The sequence below is a fragment of the Saimiri boliviensis genome, chromosome 13, assembly GCF_048565385.1.
Source record: "Saimiri boliviensis isolate mSaiBol1 chromosome 13, mSaiBol1.pri, whole genome shotgun sequence".
NCBI classification, from domain to species: Eukaryota; Metazoa; Chordata; class Mammalia; order Primates; family Cebidae; genus Saimiri; species Saimiri boliviensis.
Genome location: NC_133461.1, coordinates 88563080 through 88583958, shown reverse-complemented (window position 1 = coordinate 88583958; position 20879 = coordinate 88563080). Strand labels below are relative to the sequence as shown.

The 20879-nt window shown below is 37.0% G+C and overlaps 1 protein-coding gene across 5 annotated transcripts in view; it reads left to right on the top strand.

The window, feature by feature from the left end:
* Positions 1-20879, top strand: part of DLC1 (DLC1 Rho GTPase activating protein) — a 523653-nt gene that overhangs the window by 269726 nt on the left and 233048 nt on the right. The gene's annotated exons all lie outside the window — the stretch shown is intronic.

Sequence of the window (20879 nt, the reverse complement as noted above, 5' to 3'; positions counted from 1 at the left end):
TGCCCATGGGATAACTTTACCATGAGGAAAAAAAGGATGTCAGTTTCATGTATGCTTTGAGAAACTTCAATCAAGGTTTAGAGAACCCTCCCTTAATTATTTTCCGCCCTACATCAGGAATTCTCATGCCTTGACAATAAAAATGAGCTGATCTAGATGACTTTTTCTGTGCTCACATTGATTTCTCTACAAATATTAGTATTCCATAGAGAAAAGTATTAATCAGCATGTCCTTGGTTTATATACCCTCTGAATATAAGTCACTTTCTTAAAATTAAAAAAAAAATACTTTATAGTTGTACTCTATTGTATTTTAGGCAAGTTCTCTACCCATTTGCTGATTTCCTTTAATCCTGCTAGCTGCTATTTCTCACACTCCTTTGCTCTTCCTCCTCCAAGAGGCTTCTAAGTTGTGGCAGGCCCCAAGGTATTATCTCCAGCAATCCTTTCATCCTATTTTCTCTCTTTGGAAGGTCTCATCCTGCCCCCATGGTCTTGAAAACACCTTGTAGGCTGATGATTCTAAAATGTATACCTACAGCTTGGACCTCTCCCCTGACTCTAGACTTGTCTCTTCTTCCTTGGCTTAGCACAGTGACAACCAGCTAGAGCTCCTGAGCCAGATTTTCTGTGGGCTAATTCAAGCTCTGCCATTTATTACAACCTTAGCAGTCATAATAGCAGTCCCTAGTTCCAGATAAAGTTAAGGGGCGTAAATGAGCTATTGCCCTGAAAAGGGCTTAGAGTAGGGCCTGACACATAATAAACTGATAAATAATAGCTATGATTATGACTGAAATCTCTACTTGAACATCTAACAAGCATCTCATTTTTAACATGACAAAAAGGACAACTGGTGTCTTCCCCGTACCCTCTAACACGCCAGGTTTTCAGCCAGATCAAACACCCAGAGGAATTGTTGATTCTTCGCTTTTCTTCAAGTGACTCATCCAGTTCATGCATTAGTAAGTCCTGCCCACTTTATCTCCAGAATAACTCTTGATGCTTTCCTCTTATCCTTGCCCAGAGACAACTGATGTCTGTCTCCCATAAACCTGGTTTAGCCCCCATTGTTTCCTAGCTGGTCTCCTGCCTTCTCCCCTGCTTGCACAGTCTATCCTGCGTTTACAGTAGTCTTTCTCAGTATTTATCCATTCATGATACTCTCCCTGCTTAAAACTTCCAGCTGCTCCCCATTGCTGCCAGCATAAAACTCCTCCAGGGGGGCTTACAGTTTTGGCCTGCCCCTGCTCCCTGACCTCTTTTCCCTCTCTTTCCCCCCATCTTCCACTGTGCTAGTAGTAATGCTAGCCTTGTCTCTGTCCTTTGAGCACAACAAGCTCCTTTCCCTCCCAAGGGCTCCACACTCGCCACTCACTCTGCTTCTCTCCCCTCTGTGTCAGTGCTTGCAATGCTATCTCCTGGTTATTCAGGGTGCAGCTCAAATGTCACCATCATGAGAGCTGACCTCCCTGGTAACCTTGGCTAAAGCCACTTCTCACCACCTCTCCAAGCATCCCTCACTTTCCACCATATGGCCTTATTTTCTCTTCTTTCTAACAGTTATCTAACTATGACATTGACTTATTTGTTTTCATGTTGACAGGCAATCTCCCCTACTGGAAAGTTAGCCTCATGAGCAAAGTGGCTTTTTAAGTTCTGTTCTTCACTGTTTTCCCAGCACGTGTAAAGTGCCCAACACACAGAGAAGACACTTGAAAAGTTTCTGTGTCTGAATAACTCTGGGTTTGCAAAGATCTTTTAATGCTGTCTACCCTGTTTTGGAGCCTCATAAAATAAATGTTTGTAGATATCTAACAAAGTGATGTTAGGTAAAGAAGGGAAATGTGTCATTTGAAACCGTTTAGGGAACACATTTAGTTTGAGTTACTATACATTTTGTTGTATACATTCTAAATAAAGCTATATTTTAATAAAATGGTGGTGAGAACACAAAGGCCACTTCTGTAACAAGCGGGAGAGCCATTTCCCACTGCATCTTGAAATGCCCTCGTTAAGCAGTTTCAGTCTTACAAAATGTTTATTTTTGCTGGTCCTGATGGTTTATGCCTGCTAACCCCAACATGTTGTGAGGCTGAAGCAGGAAGATCACTTGAGTCCAGGAGCTTAAGACCAGCCTGGATAAAATAATGAGACCCTTGCCTCTACAAAATAATAATAATAATGATTAGCCCGGCATAGTGGTGCTCACCTGTAGTCTCAGCTACTCAAGAGGCTGAGGCGGAAGGATGGCTTGAGCCCAGGTGTTACAGGCTGCAGTGAGCTATGATTGTGCCACTGCACTCCAGTCTGGGCAACAAAGGAAGACTCTGTCTCTAAGAAGAAAGAAAAAGAAAAAAGAATGAATAAAAAATTTTATTCTGTATCTCAAAGAAAATATTGTATAACATTGATAGGTAGGGAATATTTTGCAAGAATGTATTCCTGCATATAATATGGACAAACAAAATTTAAAAATGTATATAAATAGTAAGTGCAATATGAAAAAACTGTAATATATTTTTAATTAAATTCAGTTTTTCTAGAATTATAGTCCTGACAAATTCTATAGAGGTTATTTAATCCATACCTCTGCCTTTAGGGAAGATAAATAGAAATTTCATTTTCTTTAAACCTTTGCAGGAGATTTCAGCATCTGAGAATCACTCTTAAGAATCTATTTCAGCAGTGAATCTGTAAAATACCAAAAAAAAATCACATTTTAATATATTGTTCCAAATAAACTATAGTAATTCTATAAAATATCAACTAACCTAGGTTAATTAACGGGTTAATCAAGTAATTCATAATTTACTTCTTAAAAGCAAACTCAAGAAAATCCATCAATAGTGGACCAGGCATGGTGTCTCACACCTGTAATCTCAGCACTTTGGGAGGCTGAGGCAGGCATTTCACTTGAGGTCAGGAGTTCAAGACTAGCCTGGCTAGGCCAACATGGCAAAACCCCATCTCTACTAAAAATACAAAAATTAGCAAGGCATGGTGTTAGGTGCTTATAATCCTAGCTACTCAGGAGGCTGAGGCAGGAGAATCACTTGAACCCAGGAGGTAGAGGTTGCAGTGAGCCAAGATTGTGCCAGTCCAGCCTGGGCAACAGAGCAAGACAAAAGAAGAGAAGAGAAGAGGAGGGGTGGAGAGGGGAAGGGAGGGGAGGGGAGGGGAGAAGAGATCAGTCAATAGTGAACATTCAGTGTTCCCATCAGCTACCAGGGTATGCTATATGTGCTCTGGTCATTCACTGACTCTCAGGTGTACATCTTAAAACCAGGGGATGAGAAGTATAGCTCAGATAATTTGGAGTTGGAGGCACTGTGAGAACCAATCTTTATAGGAAGATTGCACTGTGTTCATTATGCTCTATTTGCTAAGGCAGGAAAATACGCTAATGTACTTTACAACAATTTTCAAAAATGGTTGAAACGGGTGTGTGTGGTTTTTTTGTTGTTGTTGTTTCCCAATTTAAAGGGATATTAAGGAAAAACAATTTATATTCCATGTCCAATCAAGATTTTACTGTATGTGACTGAGAGGTCATTTAAAATGCTAAAGCTAATTCATTGGTTTAAAAATAAAATGTTGTCGTTTCATGGAAGCTGACATCAACCTAACACGGTTTGAGTCTTCCTGTGCAGAAGTTACACACATCGTCCCATGGCCACATTCTCAATGTGTTATGTTAAGAAACAGCCTAGGAAAAAGAAAGAAGGCACAGAAAGGATCATATAAAAGCCACTTAAAACAAGGGGCAACTACTGATTTAGGGCCAATCTCAATATTTCATTTCTTTTGGTAGGCAAAAATATTTGTTTTTCTGAAATCATAGAAACTTCAAAAAATAGATTGTACTTTTTTTTTTTTTTTTTTTTTTTTTAGACAGAGTCTCACTTTGTCACAAGGCACCAGGTTGGAGTGCAGTGGCATGATCTCGGCTCACTGTATAGGTTGTACTTTTAAATAGAAAGTAGAAAATACTGAGTTTCACGCTTAATGAAAACTTCCTTGGATTCGGTGGGGATTTTTTTTTTTTTTTTTTTTTTTTTGGTTTTGGGTTAGTTGGGGGTTTTTCCTGATGCTTCTGTTTGCATCATTTCTGAATGAGAACATAGACATTTTAAATTTGAGAGCATTATATGGTGAATGGAATTCAGCTATGTGACAAAATTACCCATACTGATTCTTTCCCGTTTTTGATCCTCTGTGGCAATAGCTGTTTTAACAAAACAATATTTATCCTCATAAAAACCAGTCTTCAACTTGGAAGTTCTTTACTCAATCTTCTTCGGAATGTTGCCTTTTATTGAGCCAGACTTATTAAAATACTATTAGGCTTAGAATTTGTTCTCCATACTCTTGAGCCAGGGATTCATAACCTCAGATCTCTGAGCAAAAAAGAATCCTACTAATTGGAATTGCCACCCAAAAGAATATCATGTTTACTCTTATCAATCGTTATTTTCCAAAGTAGCCAATGTGGTTCTTACAAAATAACAACAACAACAACAACAAAAATTGAATTGAAAGTTTGGGCTTGTTTATAAACCACCAATCTGTGTAGTTTCCAGTAATACCACTATGACCATTTACTAGAAGACTGCAATAAGAGACCAGGAAGCCACCCAAAGGAACCAGAGGAACCTGTCTCTGGGTGAATCATAAAAAATGTAGTGAGCTTTTCTCCTTCTGGTTCGCATATCCTTGGTGCTCATTGTGAGCTTTTTGGATTTATTGTTGGCTTTATTTTTTTTTCCTTTTCGTGTCTATCTATTATGTTTATTTTAACCTAAACTAATTTCAAGTGTGTAAACATTTTGCAAAGGGTGGAAAACCTACCTATAAGGCTAACCTGTTTCCAGGCTTATGAAAATGAGCCTTGTAAGGAAGGGTATTTTGAATCATGTCTGGCTTGTAGAGACACAGAGAGTCTGAAGAAAAGTTTAACAAGTAAACAAGATTTTAAAAATCAAAAGGAAGCTAGTGAGGAAAGACAAATATAGTAATCCTAACCACTGGTCACTTCATCCCCTCTCAGTGTGTGTGTGTTGTCTATACCCATGACCTGGGGCTTTGAAACATCATGCAGAGACCAGAGCTTCATGATAGGAAAGCCTTTGAGTGGCAAAGAAGACATAGAGGAAGGTAGCTAGTGACTGGTTTGAATGTGCCGGCCTATATAATTATCCAGAATTAGTATTTGCTCAGAGCTCACAAAATACACAACTTTCTGCTAAAGCAGGGCAGCACAGAAAAAGAGGCAGGGATCCAACAGACCCATAACCTAGTTCAGCAAGGTAGACTTTTGTGTTCAGTCAAAAGTTCATGTGTGTGTGTGTGTGTGTGTGTGTGTGTGTGTGTGTGTGTACATAGTTTGCTAATGCTCTACCTCTGCCAGGTTGTACTGGGTTCTTTTGATATCAGATGAGTCAACCAGCCAAAGGCAAACATTGGTCTTGCTTTTAAACATTGGATAATAGGTTAGGTACAGTGGATTATTCCTGCAGTCCCAGTACTTTGGGAGGCCAAGACTGGAGGATCACTTGAAGACCAGCCTGGGTAACCCAGCAAGATTCTGCCTCTACAAAAAATTTTAATATTATTCAGTTATGGTTGTGTGCACCTATATTCCCAGCTACTGGGAAGCTGAGGTGGGAGGGTCACTTAAGCCTAGGAATTAGAGGCTGCTGTGAGCTATGATCGCACCACTGCATTCCAGCCTGGGTTACAGAGCAAGACTCTGTCTCTAAGTAAAAATGTAAATAAATAAATAAATAAACAAACACTGGATAATAAAGCAATGTTCTTTTCTCAAACTCTACAACAAACAAAGCCTGAGCATTAAACATGGACTTCATGTACTTGTGTATATATCAATCAATAAGCATTACTTACTACATGAAAGGCACCTCACCTTATAGGGAAGACTAAATGAAAGAAAATATATACATAGCTCCTGTTCTTAAGGATCTTAAGAGTTTTGCTGGAGAAATAAGGCATGACATTCTAATGTATATATACGAATATGCAGATTTTTTTTTTTTTTTTTTTGAGACAGAGTTTCGCTCTTGTTACCCAGGTCGGAGTGCAATGGCGCGATCTCAGCTCACCGCAACCTCCGCCTCCTGGGCTCAGGCAATTCTCCTGCCTCAGCCTCCTAAGTAGCTGGGATTACAGGCACGCACCACCACGCCCAGCTAATGTTTTGTATTTTTAGTAGAGACGGTGTTTCACCATGTTGACCAGGATGGTCTCGATCTCTCGACCTCATGATCCACCCACCTCGGCCTCCCAAAGTGCTAGGATTACAGGCTTGAGCCACCATGCCCGGCCTTCAGAAATATTTTATATCATAACATGTATCAGATAAATTCTACATTAGTGGTGAAAATATTTCCTAATCATAGAACAGATGAGGAGTCAAAAATACCCCCAAAGTCACCCCAAAATTTAGTAGAAAAAAGTCAATATTTCTAAAAGTCCTTTCTTTCTTTTTGCCTCCCTGAACTACCGTTTGGATGGGAAGAAGGTAGCTATTGATAGAATTTACCATACATAGATTAGATGATGACTGGGGTTAAACCAGTCTGGGGTTGATTAGATTCCATTTATCCTACAGGCTGGAACCAACAACAGAAATATATCCTAGTAAATTCTAGGATACAACTCTAACCTTGAACCCCCTTCTGTGTATCCCAATGATCTGAACAAATACTCTCATTTTCTGTGAATGTATGTCTTGACTTGAAAAAATTGGAATACTCTATGAGACAAGGAGATGTCATAAATCTAGAAAGGAATACTTGTTTTCAGAATCAGTTTGGGAAGAGGGGATGAGGAGAAGGTATTTACCCCATTTGGTCTCCCCGTCTAGACTGTGATGAGCCACTCCAAGGCAGGACTTGATTCTTCATCTTTTTCTCAGAGCTGATTTGATGCTCTTGTGATATTTGTTCAAACGATGAACTGGATAAATCAATGTCTGGACCAGTCATTCAGTGAATAAATGTCTCTGTTTCCTACCCTCCAACTTGCTATTCAACTCGTTCTGATCCAGCTTCTCATCCCCACCACATTTCTACATCTACCCTTGCTGATTTTTTTCAATGCCTTCCACATTGCAGGCTGAAATGATCACATCTGCATTCTCATCTCAACTGATCTCAGATCCCTCCATCCTATTGACTGTCCAGCTCGTTTCGAAAGAGTCTCTTCCTTCAGCTTCTGTGACATCACACTCTTCTGGTCTTCTCCTTGCATCTCTGGCTGATCCTCATCACTTCACTCTGCTGGCTCTTCCTCAATTTGGCCCTTGAATCCTGCATCCAGTCTCAAGTCCATTCCCTTCCCATGTCAAAGTCTCAAACTATAAGGTCCTCATCTCCCCAGCTTCAGAGACCCTCAAACTTATATTTTAGCCCAGACCTCTGTTCTCACCTCCAGACTCCTAAAACCAGTGGTTTAAAAGTTTCACAATTTTCTTGAGTTGAGCTTGTCCAAAAACAAATTCCACTCCTGTTACCACCCAGTCCACTTCAGCTGCAGTCTTCTCTACCTATATAGAGGGTACTTTCATCTTCTTAGCTTCATAGGGCAAGAATCTGAGAGTCTTCTTCAACTGCTACATCTTCTACACTCCTGTAATCAACCCAGTGCCAAAAGATACCACTCTCCAAAATGTAACTGAGGCATGACCACTTCTCCCCGTCTTCATCACTGGTGGCCCAGCCTAATCAGTAGCCAGTTCTTTATTGAGCTGTTACCACTTAACTGTCTATGCCATCTCTGCTCTTGTTCCCTTCTTTCCAATATATCCTCCTCACAGCAGCCACAGAGATCTTTTGAAACCACAATCACATCATTTATCTACTTAAAACCCATGTATAGATGCTCAGTGCTTATTAGCATCAACAACAAGGGCTTGTATGACCTAGTCACCACCTCAGCAGGATCATCTTATTCTCTCTTTTCCATCACTCACCAGATATTCCTTCCTATTTTCAGATCCTAGCCTGGATTACTACCTAGAACTTTTGCAGAATCCCCCATCTGAGGAGTGCTCTTCCACCTATACTTTACCTAGTTAATGTTTAGGTGTCAAATCAAATATTATGTCTTCAGAAAAGCTAAATGAAGTTACCTTCTCTGAACTTTTCCTTCTAGCACTCTCCATAGTGTTTAATTAATTGCCATTTATTTAATTATTTGTTTAATATTGACTTCTCCCACTATGCTGTGAACTTCATAAGGCCAGAGACAATGTCTATCTTTGTTCACTAGGGATATTAGCAGTGAGCAAAGGTCAAGTGTGTGGATGGATACCATGCAGTGGATATAGGAAACAGAAAATAGATTTCAGCTGGGTACAGTGTCTCAAGTCTATAATTCTAACAATGAGAAGCTGAGGCAGGAGGATTGCTTGAGTCCAGGAGTTCAAGACCAACCAGAGCAACATAATCAGATACTTTCTACCAAAAAAAAAAAAAATGCCAGACAAAAAAAATTAAATATGTTTCATGCTTTAATAAGTAGGAGCACAAAACACTAACAAAATGTAATTACATTATTTGTAAATCCAGAAATTTCTATCTGAACTCTAGAAATAGTCTTTGCCTGGTCAGATCCCATTTAGGGCATCACTCTTTGATGCCTACTCTATACTATCTAAAACTGCAAGTGGTCTCTGTTTCTACTGATCAAAAAATCACCTCGGGTGCAGCCATATGCCACAGCAGTTCATTAAATTACACCACTGTGTTCTCCTAACTCGGCACTTCTCAAATTGTGATTCCTAGAGCAGCAGCAGTGCTGCCTAAGAACTTGAAGAATATGTAACTTCTTCAGCCCCTTCCTTGACCTAGTAACCAAAGGAGTCAGAAAACCTTGAAAGCAGGCCCAGTAGATGATTCCAATGCATGCTGAATTTTGAGACCCATTGGTCTAGCTAACGTGGAAAGGGAATACCTAGGAGTCCCAGTTTTACCTTTTACAACTAAGACATAACTGATTTGTCAGACTCTTTTGGTGAACTTGGTGAAGAAAGATAATTGGGAGCCAATGTTGTTTGTCCAACTTAATAAGCTGACTCCAGTTGGAGTAGGGAAACTAGTAGGCAGCTTTTGAATTGTGAGTGGTAAGATATGTGTTTATAATTTAAAAACTATAATTACATAATAGTTGTATATGTATTTTTTTTGGTCAGCCTTTGGATGTTCTACTATACCATGTCCCCAACTCTTAAGTAGAAGTCAGCTGATGCATATAGATCTATGCTCTAAATGCAAGCCTTCTGTAAGTAAAAAGCTAGATTGTCTTATGGACAAATGTTTCTCTCTTTCTCTCTTGAATCTTTAGTGAAATTTACATATGGATTATTTTTCTCTCTCTTAGATCTCATTTTTCATAATATTAATAGCTTCATAAAATGACTCATTAATATTCTCATTATATTGTCTTGTAATATAGTCATGCATCACTTAGCAGTGGGGATGCTTCCTGAGAATTGCATCATTAAGCAATGCACATCCTTGCACAGACATCATAGAGTGTACTTACCCAAACCTAGATGGTATTTTTTTATTTATATATATTTTTATAAGAAAAATCAAAAAGCCCAGCACTATTACTGAATGTCAGTCATTTCCTCTACTATGCAATGCCAATATCAAGTGTCATATATCAGGTTTCTATATATGCTCCATTTATAATCATATGGAACCAACATCATGTATACAAAATATCATTACAGTGCATGACTATACTAAGTCTGTATTAGATATTGGATGACTGGTTGAAAGAGATATTTTCTTGTACCAATTTAAAATAAACATAAAGCACAACATGGAATGCAAGAAGACATCTTTTCTCTTAATGCCCACTTTTCCCAGAAAATATTCAGTCCTGAACTTCATCCGTGATAATGCCAAACATTCTTTTTCTGTAAGTTCTTAAATCTTTATAGCATTTTCCAAACATTTTCAGAGGTTGGTCTTCACATGAAAGACCCATGGTTGTTCTTGGACAGCATGCTTTGTTTTAGCCTCTACCTTAGGATCAGGCTTCAGAAACCGCCTACCCAGCAATCACCTTTTGTATTTTACAACAGCATATGTGGCCCAGTGAGATTTTTTGTGTATGTGTACAGAATTATTATCCCAGAACATGTTTACGTATTTGGAAAGTGTTGTAGTGTTGTGCAATTTAGTAGGAATATGGAAGCAAGAAAAAAATTCTTGTGTGTATCGTATGATCCCTTCTTGCCATCCATGAAATAATCCAACAATTTCCTTAGGGGCTGGCTCTGTTCTGAAAATCAAAACCTCATTAGTCTCACTCCTACTTCCTTTCCAGGCCACCCAGAGCTCTGAATAAACCATACCAGTAAACAGCCTACACTGACCAACTTCTGAGATTTCTCTTTTCTTCTTTTTGCTTTTTCCTAGTTGTTTTATAAATTGATTGCCACAAGTTACAGAATGCTAAAAAGAAACTTTTCTGTTATGAACTTTACCTCCAGTACCTTTGTTATATCTATTTTCTATGTGATTCATTTCAAGAAATGTGTAATTTTGAGAAACTTGGAACATATTTCAGCATTCAGTGTTTAAAAACACGAACCAGATAATCATTTGGATTATTTTATGGTAAGTACTTTTTGCACATTATCACCAAAGTGTTGTCAAAAGTCCATTTAATCTCTAATAGTCACCTTAAAATACACACACACAGATACACACAAAATCACCTTCAAGATTCAGTAAGGAAAACGCCGTTGCATTTTGGCTGGTTTAAATCCAAAATTTTCAAGTTTAGTAAAGACTCTGCAACTGATTGAAATGCAATAACACTCTAATCTTATAAAGTAACTTTTATTTTATATCTCATAAATAAAAGTACATGGTTTATATGTAATTTGGAAGCTAAGAGCTTATGCATGTTAACCCAGAGAAGAAACAATAAAATAAAACTATATCATACTGATAAAGTTAGATCTTATTTTAAAGTCATTTCTTTGGATATGTATTTTTTTACATTTTACTTAAACTGAATTTTACACAATCTTTGCTTGAATGCTCCAATAATGAAAGGAGAAAATATGTATTTAAACTATTTTTAAGTATTTATTCTTTTTTATATGTATATTTTATTGCACTTTAATTTTAAAGTCATTTTTAAGTAATTGCACTACAGACATGTCTACTACATATGCTTCAATAATATGAATTACTAAAAACCTTGAGTTTGCTTGTTAGTGGTATTTCTGGAAATTCTTCTGTTACCGTATTTGAAAAAAAAAAAAAATCTGCAGTAACAACAACAAAAAAATTAAAAACACCTCCAGATCTCTTTCTGATGCAAGACTCAAAGAAAAAAAAAATCAGCCTGATTTGTCAGACTCTGTATTTACTATTCTTAAGTAACAGATCTGTCCCCATCAGGCTCAGTAGCACCTCCTGGCAGGCTCTAATTCAGCCAGGGCATTAAAGACACTGGGACTAAAGACATTAGTTGTCCCACATAATTCATAAACCAGTTTGCTGAATTGATTTTCTTTAATTTTTTGCTGAAGTATCTTTACAGATTATCAGTCTTTAAAATACTTTTATTTTAGAATCAGAAAAATATTTTTTTCAAAAGAAATAATACCACCAATTAACAAAATACCTACTTTATGTCTCATAAGATTGCTGTGGATTAAATAACATATATAAATATTCAGTAACAATAAGGTATTCATTTTGCTGTATTCACTTATCTCTATGTATATATAAAAAGGGTATAAATACCATATACCTATGTATGCTCATGTTAATATTATAAAATCTAAGTTACTTAATGTTAGAAATTAATTTTTATATGCTGTATATAGTTCCTATTTTCACTTAAAATGTACAAAAATAATCAATAAATATAAATTACTAAAGGATGACCATCAACCCAAGCAGAATACTTAACTGAAAAGAATGATGCAAGAGAATAATAATAAAGAATAGAGACCCACTTTCTGCCTATTTCCATTTGATCTACCATGAAAGAAAATGCAATTTAACTGTAGCAGGAAAAATTTTTAATTTTTATGTTAGAAACAAGTTAATGTCCTTGAACACAAAACCATCTTCTAAAGGAGCTTTAAGAAAAACCTAATTCCCTAGGGAATAAGATGCATTCTTAGTTGAGTCACAGTTTTGCAGATATATGTAAAAGATAGTCATAAGTTCCTCATCTAAATATATAGGTAAATGCATTTGTTATTTTTTTGCTGCATAGCAAATTACCCTATAATTTAGCAACATGAAACAGTCATGAACATTTATAGTCTCACACTATTGCTGTGGGCCAGAAATTCAGGAACAGCTTAGTTGAGTGGTTCTAGCTGAGCCTATATCATGGAATTTTCAAGACTTCCCTCGACTTGGAAGATCTGTCTTTGGTATGGTTCACTCACCTGGCTGTTGGCAGGAGGCCTTGCTTCCTTGTCACATGAATCACACGGAGCTGCTTGAGTATCCTCATGACATGGCTGCTGGCTTGCTCCAGTACAAACCTTCCAAAAGACAGAGCAAGAGGGAAGGTGCAGTGCCTTTTAGAATAGTGTCAGAAGTCACATACCATTACTTCTGCCATATTCTATTACAGAGGGGGCTAGGCTTCACCTTTTAAATGAGGAACATTAAAGAATTTGTGGACACATTTAAAACTCATCATAGCAAGCTCTATGAGAATTGCCATCCCCACGCAGTAAAGAAATATTACTTCTTAGAACGGACTCCAGTTTGACTGAGCTTTATATTGACACATTTTTCTAAGAGAAACATATAACATTTCAACACAGAGGAAGAATTATTTAAAATTTGGAGCTTTAAAGATAAGCTAAAACTTTATAACTAAGAAAACTGTGATCTAAAATGTGGAACCTTCTTAAGGTTACAGGACTAGATCTGAAGTCTCTAGATACCCAGTTTAAATCCTCAACTGAGTTAAATTATATGTTAGAATGTTAGATGTATATGGAATCCAAGGTTATAAGTGAAATTCAATGTAATAATTTATGTCCAACAAAGTAAAAATGGTTTGTAAGTGGTACAAACAAATATAAATACTATCATACTTGCCCCCAAAATGCTTGTACTTTAAGATGAGTTAGAAACTTTCAAACGTGTAGCTAAAACAATTTAGATTATATTATTTGTTTATTTTAGCAACTGATATATTGTTTTTTCAAAGCTAAAATGATCAAAGATATTCAACAGCAGAGGGTACCAATCAAAATAGCTAGTGGATAATATTATAAATATTTTGATTTAAAAATTAACACACTTAATTAAAATCAATTTTGAGGTATTTTCTATTGTGAATTTTTCTTGTTATGAAGGAAAATTTATTACAGTTCTCGAAAGAAAAGTTCATGTAAAACCCTAATGCATTTGAATAGAAATATTTTGCAGGTCTGCTTTAATAAATCTTTAATTTTCTAGTACTCAGGGTTATTCAAATAGAGAATCTACAGAAAAGCAGAATTTGGTAATGGAATTTTGACCCAGATACTAAAGAAAAGATTTGCAGAAGTTAAAAATAGACAACATAGGATGTAACACATTTACTGAATTCCAATAAAAGACACATAGAAAATAGGTCAGCTCTCTCATCTGGCCTATGTGAATTTGGTGTGAATTATTATCAAGACAGCCTGCAAATAATAGCCAATTTTAAAAGTATATTTGGTTTTCATTTTACGAAATGATAGAAAATTGAGAAAACCAGTTTTCCTTAGAACTAAATGAATTATTGTCCTGATTTAAGGCTTGTATGATGATGACTTCCTGAAAAAAAAAAAATGCTAATTTGAAGGAAGACAAGACCTCATTACACTGGGGACATTCTCTTTGTTACTAAAATGCTCCGTTTAGGTATCTCATTTTTGAATAATCACTTAATACTCTCCAGTTTTTTTTAATAAACTATTTCTCTGTTTCACACATAGTTTAATAAACCTGAATTATTTTTTAAATGTTCTTTCCTTGTACTAGATTTTGTATTTTAAGTAATTGGGATCTGCTTAGTCCATTTGTGTTGCTATAAAGAATAGCTGAGGGTGGGTAATTTATAAAGAAAATTGTTTACTTGCTCATGGTTCTGCAGGCTGTACAAGAAGCATGGTGCTGGCATCTGCATCTGGTGAGGACCTCGTGCTCTTTCACTTCTGGCAGAAGGGAAGGGGAGCCAGTGTGTGCAGAGATCACATGGCTAGAGAGGAAGCAAAAGACAGCAGGAGACAAAGATTCCAGGCTCTTTTTTAAAAACAGATTAATTTATTTGTAGAGATAGTGTCTCTATGTTACTCAGGCTGTTCTAGAATTCTTGGCCTCAAGCAGTCCTCCTACCTTGGACTCCTGAACTACTGGGATTGATTACAGGCATGAGCCACCGTGACCAGCCTAGCTTCTTTTTAACCAGTTCTCACAGGAACTAACAGAAGACCTCACTCACCCTACCCCTAAGGAGAGTCAGTGGAGGGCAGGACAGAGAAGGAGGGGCAGGGAATGAGATCTTAATTACAACGCAAAATTTCTCTTTAATACCAGGTGTCTTTTACAAGCTTACAATATGTTACTTTCACTTTTTTGAGTGTTTTTTATTTTGTTGATATGCTCCTCCTAATCAGAAACAGCTACACAGCTACTAAACCAATTATGTTTGAGCCCGATGAAAGGTATCCCCATTATAGGTATAAATAGACCCCTTAGCATCACTGCTGATTGATGAAGAATTCCAGGTCTGCAAAAGCCAGCTCTATTTTAAGTGTTCCTTGTCAGCACCCAGCTTTGGATTTAACCTCACTCAGTTGTGTTTCTTCGCAGGGGAGAGATTACGTGAGGCTAAACCACCAAGCGGTCAATCTGTCTCATGAAACTGTATAAACATTTTCTAGTGTGGTCATAAAAAGTATGATTTCTCCTTTGACTCTGTTAAGTGCACTCTTAGCTAGCAAAGATATTCAGAAAGCGGAGAGGGAAGGTTCAACCAGCCAAGGACTGACATGTAGAAAGGGAAAATGTGACCATGGTTTACCTGTGTGTTACTGTTTCCTGCTCCCTTAAGATTAATCATTAGGCACCTCAAGGATGATCGGTGTTCGATCACTTCTTTAAGCTTATGTTCCAATCAGGTGTTTTGTTTGTTTGCTGCTAGTAATTAAAAACTATACCAATATCTTTAGTTTCTAACTTCCTTTTTTTCTATTGCTATCTATGGTAAAGGATATGTGCAGAGAAGTGAAAATGTGAGTGTAAATGTGAGTGTAGAAGAGAAGGGGAGAACATGAACTTAACTAAGTTAAAATCGTAGATTCAAATCTTGACATGGACACTTACTAATGGTGAGACGTTGGTCAATTAAGTGACCTCGTCTCTATTCAACTTCATTTCCTCATGTATGGAATGGTATAGTAACATTATCCCTTTGGTAGTTAAGATTCTATTAGTTGGCCAAGCACAATGGCTCATGCCAGTAATCCCAGAACTTTGGGAGACCAAAGCAGGAGGATCACTCGAGGCCAGCAGTTTGAGACCAGCCTGGCAAACATAGCAAGACCCCTTCCCTGCAAAAAAAAAAAAAAAGTATTTTTTTCTTTTTCTTTTTGTTTTATAATTAGCCGAGTGTAGTGGTGCATGCACATAGTTCTAGCTACTCATGAAGCTGAGGCAAGAGGATCACTTGAGCCTGGGAGGTTGAGGTTACAGTGAGCTATGATCACTCCACTGCACTCCAACCTGGGTGACACAGAAATATCTTGTCTTTAAAAATAAATTTCATTTAATTTTAAAGAAAGATTATTAACAAGTTAATAAGTGCCAAGTACTTAGAAAGTTGCCTGGCATAGAGTAAGCTCAGAGTTAGGGTGACCTCTAAGTAAGTGTTGTCTATTCCTCCATGTCACAGAAGCAACTTACCATCACTTTTCCCAGTTATTCACAAAATGCTGGTAACTTTGAGGACTGGAACTGGATTCTTGACCACAACTTATTTATCTGACTTTTCTTTCTCAATCCTCTTTCCATTCTCCTTTACTTCTGTCTTCCCTTATAAATGCAATCCTTTAAGATCCTAATTCAAACTGCTCCCTTTTTTTCTATACTTTCTCCCTATTGTTCATCTCCAAGTGCCTTTAATTCAGGTGCTCCCTACCCTCACCACACGCCAGACACAGCCCAATACAGAGGCGATCTTTATGCCTCAGTGATATTGGTCAAAAAGCATAGCCATTTCATCTCTACCTTATCTCCTAGAATTCAAATTTATTTCCTTGTCTCTTCATCTCCTATCTTCTACCCAGCCTTCAATAAATATTTATTGAAAATGTTTTATAAAATGTTTAGTTAGCAAAGCAATCTTATCTAACTTCTAAAGTAATATGTAAATTTCAGTTAGCCATGCTATGTCCATAAAGTCTATGCTTTTATGTTGAATGTTCAAATTATTTAATGAGTTTTCTAGAGAAAACTAGTATGAAGCAATTCAGTGTGGACACTAATGTTTTCATACTTGCTAATTACTTATCCTCCCATCTATATTTATAAACAAAAATATATCTTATTGCTAATGTTATTACTTAACTTTCCTTTTGCTTGATGATTTGAATCTTTTCAGCATTAATCCAAATTGAAAGTATGTCAGTGCTACAAACTATATCTCACAGAAAGCTCAGAATTCATTGACCCATTTTGAAATACAGTTTTCTGAAACTAAGGTAGACTTTAATGGTAAATAAATGATTTGTAAGACTTTTTTCACTTATTACAATCTTTGCCTCATGTAACTCTCCACATAAGAAGAGAGGGGAGAGAGAAAGAGAATTTTAATGCTCATTCATAGAAGAAAAAAAAAAGGATACATTCAATTAGGAATCCAATAGAAAATACAAGAAACACTTAAAATAAGATTATTTGAGAAGGGATTAGTTACACAGGGACTATTTGCAAAGCTGTGTGGTAGGAGAAACACAAGGGATGCTACAGTCACCAGGGGATTAGTAGCTGCTGAGCTGATCACCCCAAGGCCTGAAAGACCAGAGAAGGAGATAACAAAACCCAGAGGGGAAAAAGTCTGCGAAGTCAGTTGCCCTAAGAAAACCAGTAACTTTAGGTGAAAGTCACAACCAGTTCCAGGCAATCACATCAGGTGGGATACAGGGAAGTAGATAATCCAACCTCACTCTCCTCCCCTTGTCTCCTTCTACAGCTCACCATGGGCCCAACCTACCTGGAGGCCAAGAGTAGTAAGGACCCTGTTGATGGAATCTATATAATGTGTTCTCATATAAATTGTCATCCATACTGGGACACTTTTGAGAGTTAAGAGGGTTCTTAAAATTAATTACCATTGGCCAGGCATCGTGGCTCATGCCCATAATCCCAGCACTTTGGGAGGCTAAGGCAGATGGATCACGAAGTCAAGAGGTCAAGACCAGCCTGTCCAATATTATCAGTATGAAACCCTGTCTGTATAAAAATACAAAAATTAGCCAGGCATGGTGGCACATGCCTGTAGTCCCAGCTGCTCAGGAGGCTGAGGCAGAAGAATCACTTGAACCCAGGAGATGGAAGCTGTGGTGAGCCGAGATTGCGCCACTGCACTCCAGCCTGGGTGACAGAGCGAGACTCCATCTCAAAAATAAAAAATAAAATAAAAAAATAATTACCATTATTACAAAGTGATGACCTCCCAAGCTCAAGTGATCCTCTTGCCTCATTACTGGAAAAAATGAAACATGTTACTCAACGATTATTTAACACTATAACAGTAGCTTTACACAATACAATAAATGACAAAACCACAATAGCAAGAACTCTGTATATACTACACTATACCTACAGTATAGGTACATATACTATATATAGTATATGCCTCTGTATGTGCCATACTCTGTATACAGAGTTTATATACTATACACACTGTATATACCTCTGTATATATTAGAATATACCTACAACTCTGTATATGCGATGACAAAACGGCTGCACCTCTATTTGTCCTATATATCTAACATATACCTAGCCCACATTGCCTTCTACCTCGTCAGACTCAGTGGATCCTGCAGGCTGCTGGTAGACCAAGTGGCTGGTAGGGAGGCATCGTTGGACACTTCCATCAGCAGAAGAAATCAGAAAGGGTTAGCTGTCTCTAGCCACTTGTGTCTGAGTGCACTTTGTTAAGCAGTGGGCAACTTGCGAGCCATTCTTGAAAGGGAGGTGTCGGTTAGATTACATCTGAAAGGGGTCAGAGAAGGAGAGGCTGTTTATCACTGAGTAGTCTTTTAGATTTAACTCCATATTAAAGTGAGAACTTTGTTCTCGGTGCGTGCATCTCACACAGTACCAAACAAGACTATAGTAGATGGAAATGCAAACCCACCCTGAATAATTTTAATGTAAGTATTAATCATTTTACGTCATCAAAAATGAGCTTTTCGAGATACATGTTAAACTGATCAAGAGTCCTGTTAAACCAAAATTATCCCAGGCAAACCTGAGCATATGACTCCCTGTCTCCATCAAGGTCATCCTTCCTGCATAGAGGATGGGGTAGAAAGGAAATCGGGGTGAGGGGGCTGAGCAGCAAATGGAAACAAACAAACAAAAGACAGACATTTGGTTCATCCATGGGGTAGAAGAAATTGAGTTGGGCTCCTGTGATTTAGGGAGAGAAGTCACAGAGTAGTTATCATATTACCATGAGGAGGCAATTGAAAGCCCCCAATGTCAAGTTCATCTCTAAATTAACCTGTCTTTCTGACACCATAGAGCAGACTCTTCTATATTTTATAGCTAGATTCAGACATGTACCTCAGAGGTTCCAACAAGGACATCTCTTCTTCCCAAACATTTGTCTTCAAAGAACAGAATGTTTATAGAGATCTCAATGTTAAAACAATTTACAACTTTGAAAGCACCAACTGTTTGGCTATCATTTGATTATTATCCCAATTCCAAAAACCTCTTGTGATCTTTTTTGATCAGTTTCTTTTTATTGTTAACATTTATTTATTTATTGTAGAGATAGGGTCTTATCATGTTGTTCATGCTGGTCTCAAATGCCTAGGCTCAAGGGATCCTTCTGCCTCAGCCTCCCAAAGTGCTGGGAATCCAGGCATGAGCTACTGCATCAGGCCATTCATCAGGGTCTATTAGTCTTGAGTCCTAAACTTCTTCCTTAGTTCCCAATCACTTACAGTAGATTCTGTGCACTCTTAGGCCTGAAGTGATGAGCTTCATTAGAGCAACATAACATTAGAATACCTTTATTTTAGGCCAAAGTAAATCCTTTATTTTACTGATCCTAGTATCATGGTGTACATTTTAGGTTAGACCACACATAAGATAAATCAAATTTTTGGGTGGTTACCACTACAATTAATATCTCTAACTGTAATAAAAATGTTTCTGGGCCCCAGACAAGAGCCCACTTTATGAAGTCATATTTGATAAGAATAAATTCCAGTTCAGTGAACAAGATTATAGTTTGTCATAAAGAGATTTATGTACATCATGTAAGTAGTTTTAATCTGTATACTTTTTGCGGTTCTGATTTAATGGTTTAAGTTTTGAGTTTCTACCAGAAGCCTGGTTCTACCAACAGTTTTTAAGTTGGGTATTATGAAATGGTGAGAATATCAGCAAATATTTGGCAGTACAGATGAACAAGCAGACATTGAATCATTAAAATAAAACTAAGCTTATATTTAAACATAATTGGTAGTAATTAACCTCACCAAGATGGATATGAGTAAATGGTTTATCTCATATCCAACTTTCTAAGAGACTAAGTGAACATACGCTAAACAGATTGACAACACCTATTATTTTGTTTATAAACTAGATATTATATGCTATTCTGTTAAACTGTAAACCAATACTTTACCTCTATTTTTATCCAAGTCTCTTGACCAATGTTATAATGTATATATATTATATACGTATAATTATATGTATATATTTCAACAACTCATGAGTAGTGTATAGAATTCATTTTAGTTTGGGGAAATTTCTGTGATAAATTCTATGAAAAGTTCTGATTAAATCTGATTAAAAAGAGTGGTGGTCCCAGGGGTTTCCTACAGTTCAGAAGTCACCCAAAGATCACTTTGAGTGTAGAATATAGACATTCCACATTTTCTGGTACAGGGATCACTTCTGCTTATGCCCTCAGGTTCTGCTGCTCCAAGACACACAGAACTGGGAGCCTGCTCTACTATATGGAGACCCAAGTAGAAAATCATCACTTACTTACCTAAAAGGGCAAAGAACAGGCCCACCTAGTAATAGCTAGTTTGGAGTGACAAACCCCAAATTAATCATTATTCTAAGTTTTTTAAATAAAGTAATTTATTTGCCCTCAAAGCATTGTATCCTCCAACTGAGCTTTATAAAACTTAAGGAAAATAGCTGAAAAAAAAATAAAGAAAATTTTGTTCAAAATCCTAAAGAAAATAATTTTAAATTGTTCAAAATAAGTAAAGGAGGACTAAACATATGGAAAGAATTTAATTGGACTGGAGGAAGAGGAGGATTCAGAGACAGAAAACCTATACTTGCTTTGCATTATTTCTATATAACTATATACAGCAATTGCTTTTTTGTTTCAAAAGAGTTAAATCATTTATTGATTACACGTGATAATGGATGATATGCAAGCTTCATTCCCATCTATAATTTTATCTGGTACTATTATTCAATTTAGATATATTGCATAGGATGTGCCAACAATCATCTTTATAACCAATAATTGCATGATTTTGCTTGGGTAATCCCTTTTAATAGTGAACTTCAGGTCACAACAGTAACTATTAGTTCAACTACACCAAGGTTTCT